The sequence below is a fragment of the Gopherus evgoodei genome, chromosome 4 (genome assembly GCF_007399415.2).
Source record: "Gopherus evgoodei ecotype Sinaloan lineage chromosome 4, rGopEvg1_v1.p, whole genome shotgun sequence".
In the NCBI taxonomy this organism is placed as follows: domain Eukaryota; kingdom Metazoa; phylum Chordata; order Testudines; family Testudinidae; genus Gopherus; species Gopherus evgoodei.
The window spans coordinates 92,080,133-92,103,576 of record NC_044325.1 but is presented as its reverse complement, the minus strand read 5'-3'; the positions used below and the strand labels follow the sequence as shown (position 1 = coordinate 92,103,576).

At 41.0% G+C, this 23,444-nt stretch overlaps 1 protein-coding gene across 3 annotated transcripts in view; it reads right to left on the bottom strand.

The window, feature by feature from the left end:
• Window positions 1-23,444, bottom strand: part of ANO3 (anoctamin 3) — a 403,783-nt gene that overhangs the window by 164,517 nt on the left and 215,822 nt on the right. The window contains exon 2 of one of the 3 annotated variants that reach the window (XM_030560192.1): window positions 2,508-2,594. The exons of the other annotated variants lie outside the window; for them this stretch is intronic. The gene's annotated coding sequence lies outside the window, so the exon portion shown is untranslated. The remainder of the gene's footprint in view (window positions 1-2,507; window positions 2,595-23,444) is intronic. 3 annotated transcript variants of the gene reach the window in all.

Genomic DNA, 23,444 nt, shown 5'->3' with positions numbered 1-23,444 from the left:
ATGCTTGAAAACAGATACCACATGCAGTTACCATAATTAAACAACTCAATGAAGACTCCACTTTAATAAGGATAAACTGCACTCACCATATATGCCAGACACTATAAAACTCCCTAATTATTTCAGATACTGTAAAGCTTTTCTATACATTTAAAATGTAATATAAAAACGAATAGAGCATTCTCAATCAGATTAAAATTCATTAGCATTTAAATAAGACTTAAATCCAACATTTTCATTAATTTTAAACCAAGTCCAGGATATTATTCATTCTTCACACATTATGGCAGAAGAGTGAATACAGAAAACCAAATACATAAGTTCCATTGTCTTGCTTGTGTGTCCAGATCTGCCAAAATGCTTTAGCTACATACGTGCTGCCCAGGGCTGCCCAGAGGATTCAGGGGGCCTGGTGCAAAGCAATTTCAGGAGCCCCTTCCATAAAAAAAAAAAAGTTGCAATACTATAGAATACTGTATTATCATGGGGGTCCCTGTGGTGCCCGGGGCAAATTGCCCCACTTGCCTCCCCCGGGCATCCCTGGTGCTGCCAAATTGATGCCAAGAAACAGCAATGAATTTGATGCATTTCTGCAGGGCTAGCTCTAGGTTTCTGGCTGCCCCCCACCTTTTTTTTTTGGCTTTTACAAACGTTTGCACTTAAGAGTTGTTGTAGCCGGAGCAGTGGCAGCAGCGCTGGTGGGTGCAGTGCACAAAGGAGCGAGCAGCCGGTGAGGGTGCGCAGTCACTGCCCAGGGCGCAGGGATGCTCCGGGGGAGCCGGAAGGTGCGTGGGGGCAAAGTCTCTCTGGCAGTCCCGACAGGGATGCTGAGGGTTGGCTCTGACCCAGCGGCGAAGGGACGGTCTCAGCAGGGCAGCGCTGCCACTGGCTCCAATTGATACTCTGGCTGAGGTGAAAGTAAGCTGGTATGGTCCAGTACAGTAAGAACTGGACCGGCTTCTCCGGCAGTGATTTAAAGGTCCCAGGGCTCCAGCAGAGGCAGCTGGGAGCCCCGGGCTCTTTAAATAACCACTGGAGCTCCAGCAGCTGGGCTTGGGAGGGGATTTAAAGGTCCTGGAGCTCTGATCCCTGCGGGGAGCCCCGGGCCTTTAAAGTGCTATCCGAGTCCTGCTTCTGGAGCTCCGGCAGTGATTTAAAGGGCCCAGGGGCTCCTCGCAGTGGCAGGAGCCCCAGGCCCTTTAAATCTCTGGCCAAGCCCTGCAACCGCTACCCCAGCCCTAGCCCGACCCCTGCCACCCCGGGGTAGCAGCAGCAGGGCTCCCGCAGTGATTTAAAGAGCCCAGAGCTCCGTGGCAGCTAGAGCCGCAGCCCTTTAATTTGCCCCAGGGCTCCCAGCTGCCTCTGCAGCTGGTAGCTCCGAGGTGATCTAAAGGCCCTGGGGCTTCCAGCCACAGCCAGAGCCCTAGGGCCTTTAAATCTTGAAAAGGCCCCACCTCTTCCGGTTGAGGCCACGCTCCACTCAGGACTCAGGCGTACTGGTAAGTCCTTTAATATACGTTCACCCTATGCTCTGGGCCTGCAGCTCCCAGCTGCCACCACCATCTGCTGCTGCTCTGCCTCCGCCCACCTGCCATGGTGGCGGAGAGCCTGGTCACCACCCGGCCATGGCCGGGACCCTCCCGGGCTTGGTGCTACACCTCAGTGATCCTGGCGTTCACTCTTGCTGAAAGGGGAAAGGCATCAACCGCTCAGGTAATGCCCCAGCAGTAGCCGGCTCCCCCGCAGTGCAGCCCCTGGGCACACGTATGTGCAGGGCTGGGAGCCTGTGCCCAATGTGGGCCTGCCCATGCCCATTGTGTTTACACGACAGCGTGGAGCCGGGAAGGCAACTGCACGCTGCCACTTCCTCACTCCTGCCCTATGTGCTGCTGAAAACAAAGAGCCCAGGCTTTAGTTCAGGCTGTCCAAGGCTTGGTTCCAGATGCAATTTGCTGATAACCTGAAAAGGAGGAGAAATGTTCTCCTCCACTGGACTGGAGATTTTTTTGCTCTTCATGTATTTTTTTTTCCCCGTACATTGGTGGATTTTTCTAGGAAAAAAAAGGATGGCCAGAATGCCACCCCTGGAAATGTGCCACCCCAAGCACATGCTTCCTTTGCTGGTGCCTAGAACTGGTCCTGGTCTTCTGACTGGGCAGAATATGATCTTTATATTCAATATAAAACTTAAAAATATTAAGGCTGTGTTCCAGCTTGCAGATAAATTGCACAATCATTTGCTTGGCCACACTTTGGTTCATGACGAAATACTGTGGAGACCAAATAACCAATGTCAATCAGGTTTGTTAATATGGTACTGGAAAAGAAGTTCTATACAACATCAGTCTCCAAAGAGCAGTCCCGTGCATCTATGTTACATTCGCCTTACGTACAAGGTGTGCTCCCCAAAGTTACAAACCTGAAGCCATCTTTTTATAGCCTACTTGTTTACCAGTAAAATGTGTGTCACCTGAAAGGAAACTAGATTCAATAAATCAAGTTTTTACCTTGTTTCTGGTATCATGGTATACCCCTTTCTTTTGTCTGAACCCAGGCATTTCATGTACTAAGGGGCATGAAGACACCTCCGAGGCCTGTATAAGGATAAAAAGGTTTGTGAGGGCAACTCCTTTTCTTTGCTATGAGGAAACAATTACATGACCTCATACTGACAGTTTTCCTATCTACTTAGGTGAAAGCTAACTTCAGGTAATGCAAGGCGTCATGGATTACTTCGCAGAAGCGAACACGATTATAATAAAAGTACAGGGCAATTTGAGCTATAAACTGTCATATTAATGCTTAACATGTATACTTAAATGCTTGGAATATACATTATGGGAAATACTATCAGCATAATATATATATATGCTAGCCAGTGTAGTTTGGTCAACATTTAAATGCTTCAAAAGACACATTAGCCTGTGGTGTGCTCTTTAGGAACCACGTTAACTAAGGTTCTTTCACATTGCATTATTAAAACTATAACACTCCAATTCTGTCTTCCAAGAAATGAGCTCCGTGTAAGCTTGTCTCTCTCACCAACACAAGTTGGCCAATAAAAAATATCATCTAACCCACTTTGTCTCTAATATTCTGGAACCAATATGGCTACAACACTGCATATAAGAATGTGTTAATCAGGCACATCAGGCCAAGCCTCAGCTATACTTATGGTGAAGTTACATTAAGTGTCCATTAGATGTCAATACACTACAATATGTTCCTATGGTCAGTCTGATGAAAGTCCCCTCTCATTTCCTATCAGAGAAGGAATAAATGACTGAGAGCTATGGATATGGGCCATGGCTTGGTTGAGCTAGTTATGTATTATGTGCACACAAAAATGCTGACCCTGATTTGGAATTCCTTGGTTATGAAGACTTGTGACTTCTGTCCTGGAGATCCGGCCTCTCTGCAGAGCTGGAATTTGAATGGGCATTCTCTGCCTATAGCACAAGTGTATGCACTGTTGATCTGTCGAAGGGAAAACTATTTGTTTCTACAATTTTATATAAACAAGTGATTACTCCATAATATGATTTTATTTGTGGTATTTGGGGAAGTCTGGAGCCCACACTTGCATACTTTGCGCATGCAATAGATCCACAGAATCTTGTAAGATTTTTGCCTGTGCAGTGTACTTCCATATAAAGAATTAGACAGTATAAAGGATCAGTCTGGTATTTGGTACAAATAATGCACCATAAACAACTTTTAAACTGATATGAAAGCATTTAATTGTTTTGGGGCTCTCATACTTCATAAGGTACACCTCTAATTAAAAATGAAAGGACCCAAAACTCAGATTTGGAGTCATTCTAATCTATGAAGTAATATACACCTCCTTTTCAAAGGGACTAGATTTTTGAATTTACAAAATAAAGAAGAATTCTTCTATTACAAGTTATTGATTGATTGTATTACAGATGAGGGCCCTATTGTACTGAGCACTGTACAAAGCCATAGTAAGAGACTGAAAGGTTTAAAATCTAAATAGATAAGATGAAATGGGAGAAAGTATTAATATACCAATTAATATACCAATTTTACAGATGGGAACCGAGGCTCAGAGAGATTAAGTGACTTTCCCAAATTCACAGGAAATCTGGCAGACTGAGAAAAACAGCAAAAAAACCCAGGGGAACAGTTTTGAACAGAATGGTATGAAATCTGTTGGAATAGTTACTCCCTGCAGCCGTTGCCAATTCTCATGGTTATGACATAATTCAGCAAAATCCACACATGGCAGCAATTCTCAATGCTCAAGTCAGCTATTCGTGGGCATGGCACAGTGTTAAAAATGGCAGTGTAGATGTTCTAGTGGAGTTGGAGCCTTGGGTCTCAGACCTGGTAGCGGGTTGGGTCTCAGAGTCTGGGCTCCAGTCTGAATGGAAACATTTACACTGCTATTTGTAGTCCTGGGGTGAAAGCCCCATGAGTTCAAGTCAGTTGACCAAGGCTCTCTGACTTGCTGCAGTGGATTTTTATATATTTGTTTTGTTTTCTCTAATGTATATGACAAAACACTTCCCTTGACTAGTGTTGCCAGCTCATAATTTTGTCACGAGTCTCCTGATAATTGTTTTCCTTAAAGCCTCAGCTCCTGGAGTCAAGTGAATTTGTGATGATTTCAGCCTTCATTCTTAAAGAAAAATGAAGTGTCTAGACCTCATGGCTGTGGAGAAAGCTTCCAAATGTGACCCCAGTGCACCCTAAAGTTTCAAAAAGCATAAGGCAAATAAAAAACAACAACAAATCTATTATTTTAAAGCCAATTTCATGATTTTTGGTGAACCCGATTCATGATTTTTGAACATTTGGGGCTGGCAATACTGCCCTTGACCGATCCAGAGAGTTTAGGAACACTGATCATACACAATGTAAGCTTTTTAACAATATAAAAAGTCCTCATTCCTGAGGTACTAACTAGAAGGTAATTCATCAGCAGCGAAGTAGTTAAACAAAGCTAAAACTCAAAAATAGAGAAAAGGGTCAGTGTGCCAGCTCTCAGAAAATGTGTCTCAATGGCCACATGATTTATCAGTTATTCAGGAAAAACAAAAAGAACAGGAGTACTTGTGGCACCATAGAAACTAACAAGTTTATCTGAGCATAAGCTTTCGTGGGCTACAGCCCACTTCATCGGATGCATGCAGTGGAAAATACAGTAGGAAGATTATATATATATATATATATATATATATATATATATATATATATATATATATATATATATATATATATATATATATATATACACACACACACACACACCATGAAACAATGGGTGTTAACTGATCACTCTCGTTAGAGTGTGTATGGTAAGGTGAGCTACTACCAGCAGGACAGAAAAAAACTTCTCGTAGTGGTAATCAAAATGGTCCATTTGCAGTAGTTGAGAAGAAGGTGTGAGGAACAGTAGGGAGGGAAATAAACATGGGGAAATAGTTTTACTTTGTGTAATGACCATCCACTCCCAGTCTTAATTCAAGCCTTATTTAATGGTGTCAATTTTGCAAATTAATTCCAATTTAGCAGTCTCTCGGAGTTTGTTTTTGAAGTTTTTTTGTTGTAATATTGCAACTTTTAGTTCTGTAATCAAGTACCAGGGAGATTGAAGTGCTCTCCGACTGGTTTTTGAATGTTATAATTCTTGACGTCTGATTTGTGTGCCTTTATTCTTTTACATAGAGGCTATCCGGTTTGGCCAATGTACATGGCAGAGGGGCATTGCTGGCACATGATGGCATATATCACATTAGTAGATGTGCAGGTGAACGAGCCTCTGATAGTGTGGCTATTCAGGGGACACCATCATAAGACCTAATCATATCAGCCACACTATCAGAGGCTCATTCACCTGCACATCTACAATGTGATATATACCATCATATGCCAGCAATGCCTCTCTGCCATGTACATTGGCCAAACCGGACAGTCTCTATGTAAAAGAATAAATGGACACAAATCAGATGTCAAGAATTATAACATTCAAAGCCCACAAAAGCTTATGCTCAAATAAATTTGTTAGTCTCTAAAGTACTCCTGTTCTTTTTGCGAATACAGACTAATACGGCTGCGACACTTAAACCTGTCAGGAAAAAACAGACTGACATCTGTTCCTTTTATTACAGTCTTCATCCATAAGCTCTTCCAGAAACGGAGGATATGCCAAAATGTATAGACAAAATTCCAGGTTTGGACTGATCAGAAATTGGGTTCCCTGCCCTTCGCTCATCCCTACTGGGTAGAACAAATTCAAATGGCTTAACCACGGTAATCGACTTGCTCTAGATTACTGTACAACTTTGATTAAAAATATACATATACATTAGTACAAGAGGTTTCTTTAATTTTCTTTAATATTAATTCAAGACATTTATACTGCAGTAAAGGCATGCTCTGTCTTCAGGGACACTCAGGGAATGGGAGACGGCAAAAGGCAATTTTTGCCCCAAATCCCCATTTGGGAGGGCCTGACTAGGTCACAAGGCCAATCACTGGAATTCAGCCCAGCAGCCCCTCACAGTGGAGGGGCAATCAGACCAAACTTGAGTGACAAGGCCGCCCGGTGGGTGGAGCAAGTGGGGCAATTTGCTGCAAGGGCCCCCACGAGAATATAGTATTCTATAGTATTGCAACTTTTTATGGAAGGGGCCCTGAAGTTGCTTTGCCCCAGGTCCCCTGAATCCTCTGGCCGCCCTGCTGAGTGGTGCTGCGACCTTGCATAGCAGGTCACAACACCCAGAGCAGGGAGCTAGGCCCAGTCCCACAGGGGGGAGCTGAGCTGCCTCTGGGATGGATGTGGTGTGGATTTACCTTCAAGCCTCCCCCCTCCTCTGGCCTCTCCTCAGTGGTAGCTTTTTTGGAAGTGTTGGGGGACTCCAGTTTCAGATCTTTTCCCAGACCTCCAAAATCTGCATCGTCCTGTCTGTATTTGTTAAGATAATTTCCTTACAAAGGCGAGGAGGGAGTGTTACTTAAAACAGATTAAAAACTTGTAGAAAAATGTAAATAGGCCAGGCAGTAAGGTGAGCCATGAGTGAGAAAGATTTAAAAGACTATGGTAATTCAAATCCTATGGGATTACACATGACAACAGATATGAAAATATGTGCAAGTCTCATTTCTATAACACTTGAAAGGATGTGCATTTAGTTAAGGAGGGAGGGATAGCTCAGTGGTTTGAGCACTGGCCTGCTAAACCCAGGGTTGTGAGTTCAATCTTTGAAGGGGCCATTTAGGGATCTGGGGCAAAATCAGTACTTGGTCTTGCTAGTTAAGGCAGGGGACTGGACTCAATGGCTTTTCAGGGTCTCTTCCAGCTCTCTGAGATAGATCTCTTTCTCTCTCTCTCTATATGTATACTTCAAGATGCACAGGATGCATGACAGGAAAGTAAAAAGTTTATTATGCTACAGAAATGCCTAATGCAAATCTAGAATATATATAAAAAAATCCAGGTAGGTGAATCAACTCCAGTGATAAACAGCATGAACTCTTCCCACATTTTAGACTCAAACCCAAAACATTTTTTTTTCCCTGAGAGTCTAAAATATTTCAGTTTTGGCCATGGCCAGAAGTACCAAAATACAGTGAGAAGGATTTTTCTAGTTATATTATATTCTGATGCTAGTAGAGTCAACAGAATTGTTTCCTAATTACAGGACTGATTGTTTTGGTGCATAAATTTAAAGAGGGTTGCACAGGTGTCACTAGGAACATAATTCAAAGATAAGTGTACTTGAATGAAGGAAATACCCCAGCCCAGCCTGACTCTCAGTGTATATGTCTACACAGCTGCTTGGAGGTGAGATTACCAGTGTGGGTGGACAGATTCATACTAGCACAGCTCAAGCGGTGGGCCCTAAGGCACTGGCAGGGGCTCAGGCAAATCACCCAAGTTCAAGCTTGCCCAACTGCCTGGGTGACTGTCCCGAGTTATTTCCAGGGCCGCAGCGTCCACCCTAATATTTTTAGTGCGCTAGCTCAAGCCTCTCAACCCACACTGGGAATCTTACCTCCCAGCTTCCGTGTAGACATACTTTGCCAAAGGCTAGGACAGAGGTGCGAAATTTGAAAGGCGGATTTCTGAGAGCAGTAATCAGTTAATATAAAGCCTCTGTTACGAATAGCCTAATAAACCAATGATTACTGTTAGTGTCACCATATTAGTGCACTGAAGATGTATATAATGGGCAGATCCCATTTATGAAGATAATGTTTATAGTATATAAGCCAAATTACACAGTTGACAATACAATAAGGTTGACTATATAAGTGGAAGGTTGGTTTGCGTTAATGTCTGTGTGACTGCGTTAGGGATGGTGGTGGATGAAAGTCAAAAAGGAACATTTTGCACTTTGGCTGCTTTGTAACTCAGCTACAACAGACCACTCATTATATTTTGGAGGAGCAGGGGTGAAGCTTGAAGAGCCATTACAGGGACTTGTATGTAGGAGGGAGGCAGAAATAATGCAACCCGCTTAATTCAAAACTCAGTAGCAAAATCAACTACACCTCTATCCCAATATAATGTGGTCCTCAGGAGCCAAAAATTCCTACCGCATTATAGGTGAAATCTTGTTATATTGGGGTAGCAGCAGCAGGGCTCTAGTGGTGATTTAAAGTGCCCTTTAAATTGCCACCCAAGCCACACTGCCGGAGCCCCGGGGTTACAGCGCTGTATGCTAACCCGTGTTATATCGGGTAACGTTATATCTGGGTAGGTGTGTATTGCATTCATTAACTGGTAATTTGAAATATAAAAGTTGTATGTTAAGTTTAACAATTGAAAAATCTTTCTGTAAATAATTAAGATTGTGTGAGTGTTACATAGAAGCAAGGTTAAATGAAGAAAATACTCTTGAATAGATGAAATTATTATAATCCAACATTACCACAAGATCATTAGCAAGCTGTTAAACTGTTGACCATTTAGAGCTCAAATAGCAGTTTTAAATTAACAATCAAAGAAAAGGTTTGAACACAGCATCTTCTGAAACCTAGATTAAGAAATCTCATTTCACAGGGAGCAGAAACCAGAAAAGAGCTAAACACTAGAGATTGCTGTTCTCAAGCATCTGTCTCTAGCAACTACGTTATTAAGACAGACCTACTTATCCTTTGCAGCTGTACTTCTAACAGATTGCTAATCCCTTATTTCCTATGAATATTCCAAGACAAATTCACTACTCTATTTTCTGTATTTAAATGAACTCGAAAATTAATACTCATTCAATTTATCAATTGGTAAAGGACTTCAGGTCTCATTCCACAGACATTATAAAAAATTGGGGGGGGGTGTTCATACACACATATCGAAGTATGCATTATATAGATCATCTACATACACACTGTACCATATATGTAATATTTAAGCTTATATCTCTGTGTACTATTGAGGTGTAAAGTCTCAGATCACTTTACTAGCTGAGCTAGTGAAATTTTTCCTCTATCTTTCTGTGAAGAGAATCAAATGGAAGAGCATGAATTTGATTCTCATTGGTACTCAATAGCTATGAATAATCACTACAGCTGGGCAAATCCTGACAAATTTCAGTCTGGAAATATTCAAATTTTTAAACGGATTCACTTATAGGAAGTTTTTGCACTCCTTTTTGGTACACTGCTTTTCATGAATATTGTGTGACTGGGCTTTAATTTTCCATTCACTTTCTATTGAAATCAATTGGATTGCAAAAGTGTAGTTACTCTTGATTTATATTTATGTGAGTGAGGTGAATCAGGGCCACAAAGTTCAATTAGAACAAAAAGTGAATGTTAATCTCACATTCTAAAATATTCACAAAAACATTTTTAAAAAATCACTTTCTACAAGCAGTCACACCAGAAGAGTTAAACTCATCCGATCAGGGAACAGAAAATAATGATGTGACCCCTGTGACCAGTCACTACTAAGCAACACAGTTTTATCAGTAAGCCATCCTATAAATGAAATTCATAAAACAGCTCCTAAGAACATCAAATATGTAAAAGAAAATCATTCTTCACAGATTTTGGAGCAAAATCCAGGGCAAAATAACGGAATTAGATAGGAATATAATTAAAAAAAGTCAACCCAATTTTATGGAAAATAGGTCTTGTCAAACAAACCTGATTTTGCTCTTTGAGGAGTATAGAAATTTGGTTGTTAACGATAAACGTGTAGCTGTAATATAGACCTTTGTAAGGCATTTGACCACACGACAGTCTGATTAAAAAATTACCTCTGTACAATATGAATAAAGCATACCTTAAATGGATTAAGAACATTCTAATTAGCAAATCTCAAAAACTTGTTGTCAGTGAGGAATCATTACTGAATGGGGATATATCTAGGCAGGTTCTACAGGGATTGATACTAGGGCTGATGCTATTCAGCATTTTTAATCAATGATCTGGATGTAAATATAAAAATCACTGCTGACAAAAAATTGATAGATGACACAAAGCTTGGAGTAGTAGTAAACAATGAGGACAGGCCAGTCACACAGTGATCTAGATTGCTTGGCAAACAGCACCCATTCAAACAAAATGTGCTTTAATACCGCCAAGTGCAAAGTTATATATTTAGGAAAAAAGAACGTAGGCCACATGTATGTAAAGGAGAATTGTATCCTGGAAAACTGACTCTGAAAAGAACTTAGCATTTATAATGGATCAGCAACTCAACATGAGCTCCCAGTGGGATGCTGTGGTAACAAGGGCTACTGTGATCCTCAGATATATAAATAGGGGAATAGCAAATAGGACTTATACTATCAATATAGGACTACTTTGACTATGCTTTGCATTCAAAAACATGTCAACGTTTTTATACCTGTGCTTAATACCGTCCAGTGCCAAATCAATAAACCTACTGTACTGTAAAGAGCAAGAGCAAATGTTTATTATTTTAATGTAGTTTTCTTAATGGTTTAACTACTGCAGTCACAATTAACTGTGTCACTAAAGCAATATAATTGATATGGAAATATCACAGTTCTTTCCAAAACTTACAGACACTACCAATTCTACCTAGGTTTACTATTGGATGCCAATGAGTGTATCAAACCATACCAGCTGCATGACCTCAGCAACGAGCCTTCCAGAGGACAGGGCACTGGACTGGGACTCTGGAAATCTGGCTTTGTCACTGAGCCACTGTGTGACCTTGAGCAAGTCACTTTACCTCTCTGTGCTTGTTTCCACTATTTAGTCTTTGAGTTCTTTCAGGTTCGGATTGTCTTTTATTAGGTGTTTGTAGAGCAGTTAGCATGATGGGGTTCCAAATTGCGCTAGGTGCCTCAAGGACTAATAAATAATTATACTGACATTCTGAATATATTGCTCCACTCATTCCATACAGAATTTGATAATTTTGATAATCTGAAAGCTATATGGTCATTTTAGGAACATAATGATTTTTGTTTGTATTTTTACACCTGTCTCTGTACCATGTTACATTGACTAGCTTGACGTATTTCAGGTTATTAATGTCTGAAATCATAAAATGTTACAGATTTCACTTTGATATAAAGAAACTGCATTTGAATATATGTTGGATACTAACCTGACCTAATATCTCAAAGAGAAGAAATTTAAAAGTTAGTATGTTACATTCTTTTTTCTAAGACCTTTGGCATTTTAATTCTAAAAGCAAAGACAGAAGAGAAGCTGGATTTTAGAAAAACATCTAGTACGTAAAAGGAAAAGAAGAGAAAGCTTTTTTTTTTTTTTTTTTTTTTTTAATACGGCCTGAATATCCCCATACCAAAATCACTGGAAGATAGCTCCCAGTGAAGACAATGTTTCTTTCACCTGTAATGGGAATTTGAGTAGGCTCTAAGTAATTGGACTCCCTCCAATTAGGAAAGATGCAAGTCAAGGGGAAGAATCAGACTCAATGCACCAACAGTGACACCAGGTTTACATTCATAACGATCATATTTTGTTCTCAGTTAATAAATGTGAATCCCTAATAGTTCTAACCATGTCTAGATGAGACACGATGTATCGATCCCCGAGAAATCGATTGCTACCCACCGATACGGCGGGTAGTCTAGACATACTCTCACCCTTTGATTTCCCATATGCTACATACTGATGCTGTGAACCATTCCCAGATTCCATTAGTCCTCTCCTGTCCTTGTACCAGGACAACCATCCCAGCCCTTTCAACTGGACCAAGACAACCATCCCAGCTCTTCCCATGGGAACCTTCACAGCCTCTCTTATGGGAGCATCCTTTCCAGGGGAGCATTCCCCACATTCCCAGTACTCTCATTGTTTCTCCATGTCCAGCTGTCTGGCCCCAGATAGATAGAATTTACCATACACAATACAATGTTCCCCCCGAAATTAAGAAATGAATATACAGAAAGAATAATCCCTTTGCTAAAATCATTGAGGAAAGCATTTTCCTGCTACTTCTAATGGAAACCCCAGATTCCCTGTACTACTTCTTTTCATTTGTATATTTTCAGCCAATGTTCTCTAAGTGCTTTACAAACATTAAGCAAGCCTACTAATGCCTGTAAAATACTGCAGATAAATACTATTATTCTGTGCACAAATGGATTAGTAAACTGAGAAACACTGAGTCACTGGTCAACTGATAAACAAAACCCAGGAGCCCTAATATCCCTAGTGTAATTATAGGACAGCACTCACCCTTCTTTGAGGAGCTGCAGAAAGACATCTGCAGCTCTCTAATATCCTGGGACCAATACAGCCACAACAACATTGCATACATCTTCAGCTTTGGGAGATGTAACTAACTTTCACTGTGTTCAGAAGAAAATAATTTCATTTTGGGGAGAAAGGGAGAGAGGGCAATGAGATAAGTGACTCTGTACAGGAAAGATTACTGACACAGTAGTAGTCCTTAATGCTGCCAAATCTCCTGGGTCTTATAGCTCAAATCTAGAAATGTTTGCTAGGCTATGTTTTAACATAAATGTACGTATCCCCTCACAATAGAATGATTATTCTGCTTCCTCCAACTTGGAAAGATGCCCTTTTTACTTCAAAGAAGGTCAAATGACCAACAGAGAGTGGTATTCTGAAATGTTTAAAAGTCAACTAATAAATGTGAATTTGTGCGACTCAGTTTTGGCCTATTGATTAGAAAAGCAGTATATGGAGTCTGACAGTGTATCAGAGACCTGTGCAAAATCAATGAAAAAAATACCCTACCCTACCTTACCAGCTGAAGGAATTGCAAGCTGTCATTAGAACCTCAAGATATCTCAGGGCTGGTCTACACTGTGTGGGGGGAATCGATCTAAGATACGCAACTTCAGCGACGTGAATAGCGTAGCTGAAGTCGAAGTATCTTAGATCGATTTACCTCTCATCCTCACAGCGTGGGATGGATGTCTGCGACTCCCCCTGTTGACTCTGCTACCGCCGTTCATGCTGGTGAAGTTCTGGAGTCGACGAGAGCGCGTTCGGGGATTGATATATTGCATCTAGAAGAGACACGATGTATCGATCCCCGAGAAATCGATCACTACCCACCGATACAGCGGGTAGTCTAGACGTACTCTCACCCTTTGATTTCCCATATGCTACATACTGATGCTGTGAACCGTTCCCAGACTCCATTAGTCCTCTCCTGTCCTTGTACCAGGACAACCATCCCAGCCCTTTCAACTGGACCAAGACAACCATCCCAGCTCTTCCCATGGGAACCTTCACAGCCTCTCTTATGGGAGTATCCTTTCCAGGGGAGCATTCCCCACATTCCCAGTACTCTCATTGTTTCTCCATGTCCAGCTGTCTGGCCCCAGATAGATCAACAGGTAAGCTGCTTTCCTGCACCCCCTGCCTTCAGCTCTCTCTTGCCCTTGACTCATGCTCAGAGCCAGAAGACAACACCCTGTGCTTCCTTCTGACTGCTCCTCCAGTCTTCCTGATCTCTGGCAGTTCTCACCTGTCTGACTCACTGGAACTCTCCCTCCCTCATCTTTTATCAGTCTCAGGTGCTGCCCTGCCATTTTAATTGGCCAAATGAAAACATGAGTCCTGGCACAGGGGAACTGGACCTACTTCATTTCGAGGAGCCAGAGACTTCGTAACTATCCCAAATACTGTTTATGAAATGACTACTACTGAATATTTATGGTGACTACAGCATAACAAATAATCCATGTAAATAGATACAAGATTGATAACCTAAGGCTAAAAAGTTATGCAAGTAATTCTGTGCGCACTGGATTGAAAAGGTGACATGGGTGAATGTACACAATTCAGTGGCGATGGTGGAGGGGTGTTTTTGTTTTTTTAAACTATGTGTAACAGATCCCCAAGCCTGTCCATTTAACATCCATTAGATAAGATGGAGATGCCACAAAGTTGGCTCTAAACATATTAATATATATTTTCATCAGTTTCATGGACAATTATGATTTGTGTAATGTTACTTTCTTCTTTATTTACAGTTTCAATATTGATCTAATATGTTGCTATAACAACTCAAGTTTGCTTCCTGTTAACTTGGTAAAAACTAGAGCTGGTAAAGTAATTAATAAAACAATATTTATTCAACATATTTAACCTCGACCTGCTGCAAATTGTCTGCAAACAGCACAATTTTTTTCAAATGCTGGCAGGTCATTAAGGATATTTCATATTCAGAACTGGAGCTATGTAGATTGGACAGATGGGTTTCTTTTCCCTCATTTGATTGACGTTAACTCTTATAATCAGGTTTCCAGCTCAAATAAACATGCTTACAAAGTGTCTATTTATCTTCCATTTTGCAACAGTACTGCAGTTCACCTTTGAACAGCTAACAAATTGCACCCTAAAAGTGGTTGTGCATCAGTGATGAGAAAAGTGATTCATGTACATATGGACCAGTGCTTTCAAAATCCTTTGAGTTAAAATGCGATTTATTTATTTTTATATAGATAGATAATTGTTAATAACCCAATCATGTGTACATATAATCAAGGTAAGTGGCACATTTACAAAAACAGATTAACTTATTTTCTGTTGTATATTTGCTCTTAAAGCAAAGCCTTATTTCTAAATCTGACTCTCATTGTGATGGAAATGTAACTCATGTACATCTCATCTTTTCTTTATTCTTCTACAGCTCATATCAGTGAAAGGAAGGGGTAGCTTATACATTTTCACAGCCATGAATAGCTCTTAGCAGATAGATTTAAATGGAAAACTAATTATAGGCACTATTGCTCTGACTCCTATGCAAAGAAATGTCACTAGGTTTTCTTTGTAAAGTCCCCTAATTCCAATTACATTTTCTAACTTAAAATATGTTTCTGAACATGAAATGCATTTGCAACAATACCTACAGGATTGCTGTAAAACTACTGCAGAAATTAATTTACAAAAATAGCTGGATGTAATAGCTGCCTGTAGACAGTCAGATTTTTAGTTTCCAATTACAGACCCACCGAAAAGAAACTGAGTTGTAATTTATGGTAATTAGTGGTTCAATGTCTGTGAAACAATAACTGACAAATATTTAATGTCATAAAAATAATAAAGGACCTGAATAATGAAATTAGCTTCCCCAGAAAATTGCTGGTGAATTCAGTATCTAGCAATGCTTGAATGAGCTGTTTAGTTTCTCATATTTGTTCTGAGATTTTTAATGCACAAATAAGAATTTCTCATTTCATATTTCATAGCACGCAGAGTGAAGGTTGGGAGACTTTGCCTTTCCTTGACCGTATTGCTAATTTTCCTGAAAGAACAAACATGTTTTATAGCCACAAGTATTTTTTTTAAATTAACAAAACCCAGAAATGAGTGGTCATCATGGATGGAAGAGAAAATGTAAATCAAGGCTAATCATCAAGCTGCTCTTTATGGTCTGAATAAAGATTTTACCAGCTGATCGCAAGTGCCCAGTGTTGCAATAGGAAAAGCCAAGTTGTACATCCTGGGTGATTACATACATTTAACATTATTAATATTCTGTACCCTGTTATACTCTACTATGCTGAACCTGGGTAGGCAATTACAGGAAAAGCATCTTTTTGATGTAACCTTTCTGCAAAATATGTGGTAGGTATGTTATCCTTTTGGACTGACCACAGTGACTAGAACACCATGTTCATAGAAATAATTTCCCATTTCATATTTTTGTCTTAATAGCATGCTAGATTTTTTAAGTAGCCCATGAAGTATAAAGCAGCACATGTTCTGCTCTACTGCATTGCAGGAACCAGATGTATAAAAGCTGATGCAGCTTCATCCCTACCTCCACTGATCTCTGGTGTTCCAGCAGTGAAACACTCAGTGGAAAGGGACTAGAAGCAATGCAGCCATCAGCACGAATATTTACCTGTCAAAACTGAATCAAAGTTGGAATAGCTGTTGCTTACACCCCACTGCCAGTGGACTTGTACTTAGTTAAGTAGCATGCAGAAGTCTAGCAAATTTTGTTGTGTGTTCAGAAACAAACATTTGGAGGAGGGGGTGTTTATAGTGGGAAACCTATATTTTCCTGACTCCCATAGGTGAATGGGTTTTGTTCATACTTAAAAAAATGTAGAGAGACAACAAAAAAAAATGCCAATTGATCAAGTAAGGAAAATTTCATCCAAAGAGTATCATTTTTCAAAAAAGCCACCAGTATGAGAATGAACTGAAAAGAGAAGGCTACAATGGAGGTGCCAACATAATATTAAAGATGACCTACAGGACAAAAAGAAAATGGGCTTGTATCCATTTTTATTTGATATGTAAAGAAGGCCTGAAATGTTTAAAATGTGTGGTTTTCTATACAATGCATATGCTCTGAGATCCCCAAGGGGTCATTCAGCAAAATCAGGAAAAACTAAACAATCCTGACATAAAAAAAAGCAGCAAGAGATGGGGGAAATAATCTTAAACAAATAAACAAACCCTCCCAACCTATCAGGCCCTCTTTGTCCATTAGGGCACAAGCCCAGTATTTTAAACATATTTTGCAGGTCATGTTTTAAATAGACTGTTCACCACAAACTGAGCAACATAACAGATCCATAGTAAATATGTTCATAGATAATGTTTCAGACTTAACCAATGGGAAAGTGGCATGAAGAGGTGACAGTATTATGATTTAGAGGGGAAAGGGGAATGATATGTATTGCCTGTGCCTTAATCTATCAGAGTTGATCATAAATCACTGTGATGGATATTTTTCATTTCTATCCTGTACCACAGATAAACACATTCATAAATCAATTTTATGAAACAAGTTTTTAAATTACTTAACGAAATATTTACTTGACACTTATGTCTTTTATGCATTATTAGTGACAATTCTACCATTTCCATACAATTCTACCAAAACCATAATAAGCCTGTCCAGGCATAGATTTTTTAAAAAGTTGATAGCTATCTTCACTTCCCCTCTAAGCCAGGTTGGTTTTTTAATCAATGTAATCTGCTTTCTTGATTGTGGAATTTTGGGCAGGTAATGTATTCTTAAACAGTTCAAATATCACTCGTATCTTTTTTGTTCAAATTCTCTCTCCCAGTTGATTTGGCTCATCCTTATTTTCAGCTTTGTGAACCTGGCCCTTTTAAAAACAATATACATCTCTCTCTCTGTATATATACAGAGGAATCCATCGTTGTTGCTACAAATCCTATCATGTTTTCCATCCTGCAGTCAGGTGCAGAAATTGGAAGTGTCAGATGCAAGTGTAAATGACCCGAGTCAGCAATTCTCTCTGCTGCCATTGACTCAGAGATGGAAGGATTAATATATTAAACAAAAACAAAATTCTTTGAGTGTGAATTGTTATCTCTGGACAGTTACCTAACTGATGAAATCCTGACAGTACTGACGCAGATTTACAGTATCTTAATTTATTAAAAATTTCCAGTGCCTCTCTCTAAGTATTTATTCATTCATTCTCAGTAATCACTTGACAATTTACCACCTCTCCTGCCTTTGTAAATTAAAAGGAAGGAACAAATAAAGGAGCACAGTAGCTGATTGTTCAGGAGCAAGGGAGTGGAACGGATGAAACAACAATGGGAAAATATGGTACTGCATCTGCATTTTGTAATATACTGTTTCTGCTAAGTTAAAGCAAGTAAATTCCAAACATTTAAAAATCCACTAATGCCATGTGGAAAACCTTTTGACAATATTCCATTAAGAAATAATTCTGCCTTCATATACTGTACCATATTTCTGGGTTTTCCACAGATTCATATTAATATTCTGCACAGTTAGGGAGCTATTACATTGAAAGTTCTTATTCTCTCCTAAAAGTTCTGACTCAGTTCTGCTCCACCAACATCTCTAAGCTTATTTATCTTCTTATTCTTCTGCTCTATCTGTTCAAATGTTTATGAAGTTTTTGATGTCCTTTTCATTATTTCCACTGACTCCCAGTTTTGTGCTTTTCTGCATGCTACCCCATACACAAGCAACGCTTTCAGGTTCACCAAGACAGCATCCCTTCTCTCAGTTCCACCCTCTCTTAAAGACTCACTTCTTCTGTGATGCTCACAAGAAGTGAGCCAACAACAAAGCAAAAAAATTGTGCACCACTCCTTCCTTTTAGGCCCCCCAGTCACACAAACTTGTTATTTATGTAACTTAAATTGTAAGCTCTTTCAGACAGAGACTTTTGTACTGTTCAGTGCCAATCATATTGTGAGTGCTCAAAACATCTTCTGTGTAGGCTATACCCATAGCAGGAACAAGAAATCTACTAAGCTTCTCTCACAGAGATGCCTTCCCATTCTCAGGCCATGTCTACATCTAAAATTTTGCAGCGCTGGTTGTTACAGCTGTATTAGTACAGCTGTATAGGGCCAGCGCTGCAGAGTGGCCACACTTACAGCAACCAGCGCTGCAAGTGGTGTTAGATGTGGCCACACTGCAGCGCTGTTGGGCGGCTTCAAGGGGGGTTCCGGGACGAGAGAGCAAACCGGGAAAGGAAACCAGCTTCCCCGCGGTTTGCTCTCTCGGTCCCGGAGCCAGCCAGCAAACCGCAGGGAAGGAGACCTGCTTGCTCGGGGTTCCGGGACCGAGAGAGCAAACCGGGAACGCCGCGGTTTGCTCTCTCGGTCCCGGAGCCAGCCAGCAAACCGCAGGGAAGGAGACCTGCTTGCTCGGGGTTCCGGGACCGAGAGAGCAAACCGGGAACGCCGCGGTTTGCTCTCTCGGTCCCGGAGCCAGCCAGCAAACCGCAGGGAAGGAGACCTGCTTGCTCGGGGTTCCGGGACCGAGAGAGCAAACCGGGAACGCCGCGGTTTGCTCTCTCGGTCCCGGAGCCAGCCAGCAAACCGCAGGGAAGGAGACCTGCTTGCTCGGGGTTCCGGGACCGAGAGAGCAAACCGCGGCGAAGCTGGTTTCCTTTCCCGATTTGCTCTCTCGGTCCCGGAACCCCGAGCAAGCAGGTCTCCTTCCCTGCGGTTTGCTGGCTGGCTCCGGGACCGAGAGAGCAAACCGCGGCGTTCCCGGTTTGCTCTCTCGGTCCCGGAACCCCGAGCAAGCAGGTCTCCTTCCCTCCGGTTTGCTGGCTGGCTCCGGGACAGAGAGAGCAAACCGCGGCGTTCCCGGTTTGCTCTCTCGGTCCCGGAACCCCGAGCAAGCAGGTCTCCTTCCCTGCGGTTTGCTGGGTGGCTCCGGGACCGAGAGAGCAAACCGGGAAAGGAAACCAGCTTGATTACCAGAGGCTTCCTCCTTCCACGGAGGTCAAGAAAAGCGCTGGTAACTGTCTACATTGGATTACCAGCGCTGGATCACCAGCGCTGGATCCTCTACACCCGAGACAAAACGGGAGTACGGCCAGCGCTGCAAACAGGGAGTTGCAGCGCTGGTGGTGCCCTGCAGATGTGTACACCTTCAAAGTTGCAGCGCTGTAACTCCCTCACCAGCGCTGCAACTTTCTGATGTAGACAAGCCCTGAGTGTGGGAAAGACTGGTTACTTTATGGAAGAATCAGGAAGTACAACTGGCAGAACTAAAAGATTGCCTTAGATCTGTGTGGATCTTAGAGGTTCAACAGAAGTCAAGGCCTCCGTGTGGAAGCCCCTTGCTTGTAATGGTTTCAGGCTGCTTTCTGCTTCATCCATCTGTTGTCAGTATGGCTCCTGTATTTGTGCTAGCATTTTACAAAGAAAAAAAAAAGTTAACACGATGCCTAATGTATCTAGGCCAGCATCTTGATGTCTGATTTGTGCCTATTTATTCTTTTAGGAAGAGAATTATAACATTCAAAAACCAGTTGGAGAACACTTCAGTCTCCCTGGTCACTTGATTACAGACCTAAAAGTAGCAATATTACAACAAAAAAAACTTCAAAAACAGACTCCAATGAGAGACTGCTGAATTGGAATTAATTTGCAAACTGGACACTATTAAATTAGGCTTGAACAAAGACTGGGAATGTATGTGGGGGAGTCATTACACAAAGTAAAACTATTTCCCCATGTTTATTTTTCCCCCCTACTGCTCCTCACACCTTTTTGTCAACTGCTGCAAATGGACCATTTTGATTACCACTACAAAAACATTTTTTCCCCCTCTCCTGCTGGTAATAGCTCACCTTAACAGATCACCCTCGTTATAGTGTATGGTAAAACCCATTGGTTCATGTTCTCTCTCTCTCTCTCTCTCTCTCTCTCTCTCTGTGTGTGTGTGTGTGTCTCTCTCTTCCTACTGTATTTTCCACTGCATGCATCCGATGAAGTGGAAAATACAGTAGGAAAGCTTATGCTCAAATAAATTTGTTAGTCTCTAAGGTGCCACAAGTACTCCTGTTCCTTTTGCTGATACAGACTAACACGGCTGCTACTCTGAAACTTGTTACTTGTATTACCACCTGGTCATCTGCTCCTAACCATTAAAGTAAACAGGGACATACTGGGAAGTACAGTACATGATTTTTTTTTTAAATGACATTAGTAAAGTAGGACTTATGCCAAATTGACAGTGTATTATAGGTTGCTATTTGGTTGGACATAAAACTTTGAGTCTACTGATTGCTTGGCCATTAGAAAAAGAAAATTAAGTTCTTGTCCTTAGGGCATATGGGCCAAGTCAGCTGTAACCAATGGATTTTCAGAATGCAGCAATGGGTTGGGCCTTCCCCAGACAAAGTTAAGGAAGGAAGATATTTGCAGGCAAGCAATGGCAAGAAAAGAATCTAGAACAAGGCCACAGACAAGTATAGATGATGATTAAGCTGGCACAGGTCTTCCACCATCCAAAAAGCAGAGTTAATCAAATGAATAGCTGATGGTAGATTTGTAATGTGATTTGATTTTTCATATTAAAGTCTTCTTGAAGATAAATATTTTAAAGTTTATCACCATGAAATATTTGGGGCTGAGTGATTTAAGCTTTAATTTTAATGGAATCAGTCCCTGAATGAAAATAAAGCAATATTAGTGCACTTAATTTAACATGGGAATTTAAAGTCTCTGGGAAGCTGTTGGCAAATCTGGAAGCTGTCCGAAATCTTAATAAGCACTTAGTTGCTGGAAAAAACCAAACAACCAAAAATATTTATTTCAATAGTATTGCAAAATTCCTGAAGGCTGCATTTTCTCATTCAACTAGATATATTTAAAATAAGAGATTCCCCTTTTCCATTAAGTGGTTCCTAAATCTCTACTGAAAATGCTTTCTAGGAAGCACCTAGAAATAGCCTAGTGAGACCTGTCAAAGTGATGCTTGGAGTATAATAGACCTAACAGCAGCATCTTGGGACAGGGCAGGGGGAAGCAGGAGAAGAATGGTGAATTAAATGAATTCTACATATGTGCATTAATGCTCTCGAGTCTAGTGGAATAAAATGGTACTGCCCACATATAACAGTAATAAGAGTTAGCCAGGTTGTTATTTCTAGTTTAGAGCTAGATTGTAACTTGCAGCCACTTGCCTAAGTAAGGTGCATGTGCAACTCTACTGACCCCTGAAGGGCCCAGGGAGAAAGTGTACTTTCAGAATGCTGCAGACTACTCTCAGTGGTGCAGCCAACCTACTACACAATGACCCACCTCTTCCCTAAGAGCACATTGAGATATCAGGTTCTTCACAGAGAATGCAAATGTGACAGACCATGCACCTTGGGGAGGGTTCCTTGCTCATGACTTTCATTCTCCTATAACTCTACATAGAGGTGTCACAATAGGATACATTTAACCAAGGAGATATAGCGCACTTTTGCCTAAGGAAATAACTAGTCAAACACTGCAAAATACTAGATGAGAATTCCAGTTGGACAAATTTTAAGTCAAAAGGTAGTTCAGGAACAGGACCTGAGTTTGGTGTGCAGCTGTATTTCTATCAGAAACAGATAAAACCTGAATACATGTCTGACAGATGTCATGAGAAAGAGGAGATTACTTTGGTACCTGCTCTAAGTTCTTCTGAGATAGAACTTGGGAACAATCATGCAGAGAAGAACCAAAAAGTTTTAAGGGGGAGGATTTGGTACCTGAATGGCAGATGGATAGCTACAAAGAAGAAATCGAAGTGAAAGAGGGACCATGTTTAGAACTACAGATAACCATATTTAGAAGGTGAATGGATGAAATGGTAGATGAATTTAACATTCATTGGTGCAATGCAAGAATAGAATTCTTGTTTCTTGTATAACTTGATATTCTGCAATAAAATGTAAAAAGCCAGAGTAACAGGAGTTTATGAATAGGTATTGAAGAAGGGAAAAAAAGATGCTGCTCTTTGGGTCTAACTTCTGGCCCGCTCCATTGCCACTATAATGTAGCTGTTCTACTGACAGCCCCAACATGGGCTTATTGTTAGTAAAGCGGGCTTTGCAAAATCCTTCCAATGTCAATAATGAGTCAATAAGACATCATTCTAGGCAGAGCTGAGAAGGAGCTATAGTTAAGGTTGCCCAACCCTTTCCATCTTAAGTCTATTTTCAGTTGCTTATAACCTTGCCAAACGTTAACCATTTGGGCCAAAATAGTCCATGCTAGACATCTGACTTAGGCTGAATTTTTGGAACATTCAGCAAAAATGGTTCAACTGTTTTAAGTAACAATATTAGGAGAAACAAGAGGTTTTGCTAATGTTAAATTCTTCTATCCATTTCAATGAGAAGTTGCAGGTTTTGGAACAGGGACTTCAAATTTGGCAGGGGAGCATCCTGCGGTGTCCCTGTGAAAATACACCCAAATTTGACCCATTTGTGTGGGAAAACCACCTTTTGCACACATTCAGTAAAGGTTTGTTAGAGTTTGGTAGCAAGTTTTCATCAAAGATTCCATCTGTAGTGAGCATGCTCCACCACCACAGAGCTCCAGGGAGCCACGCTAAAAGAGTTTACTGAGCATGCTCCAGCCCAAGTCTGAATAAGAACTTTCCAGCAAATGCTACTCCTAGCTGCTGAGGGCCACTGTGACAGGAGAACAGAGAACAGGGAAACACTCTTCTCTGCCCTCACTGCTCCTTATGATGACTCTCAGGCACCATGGAGGAGAAAGCCACCCAACTAGAA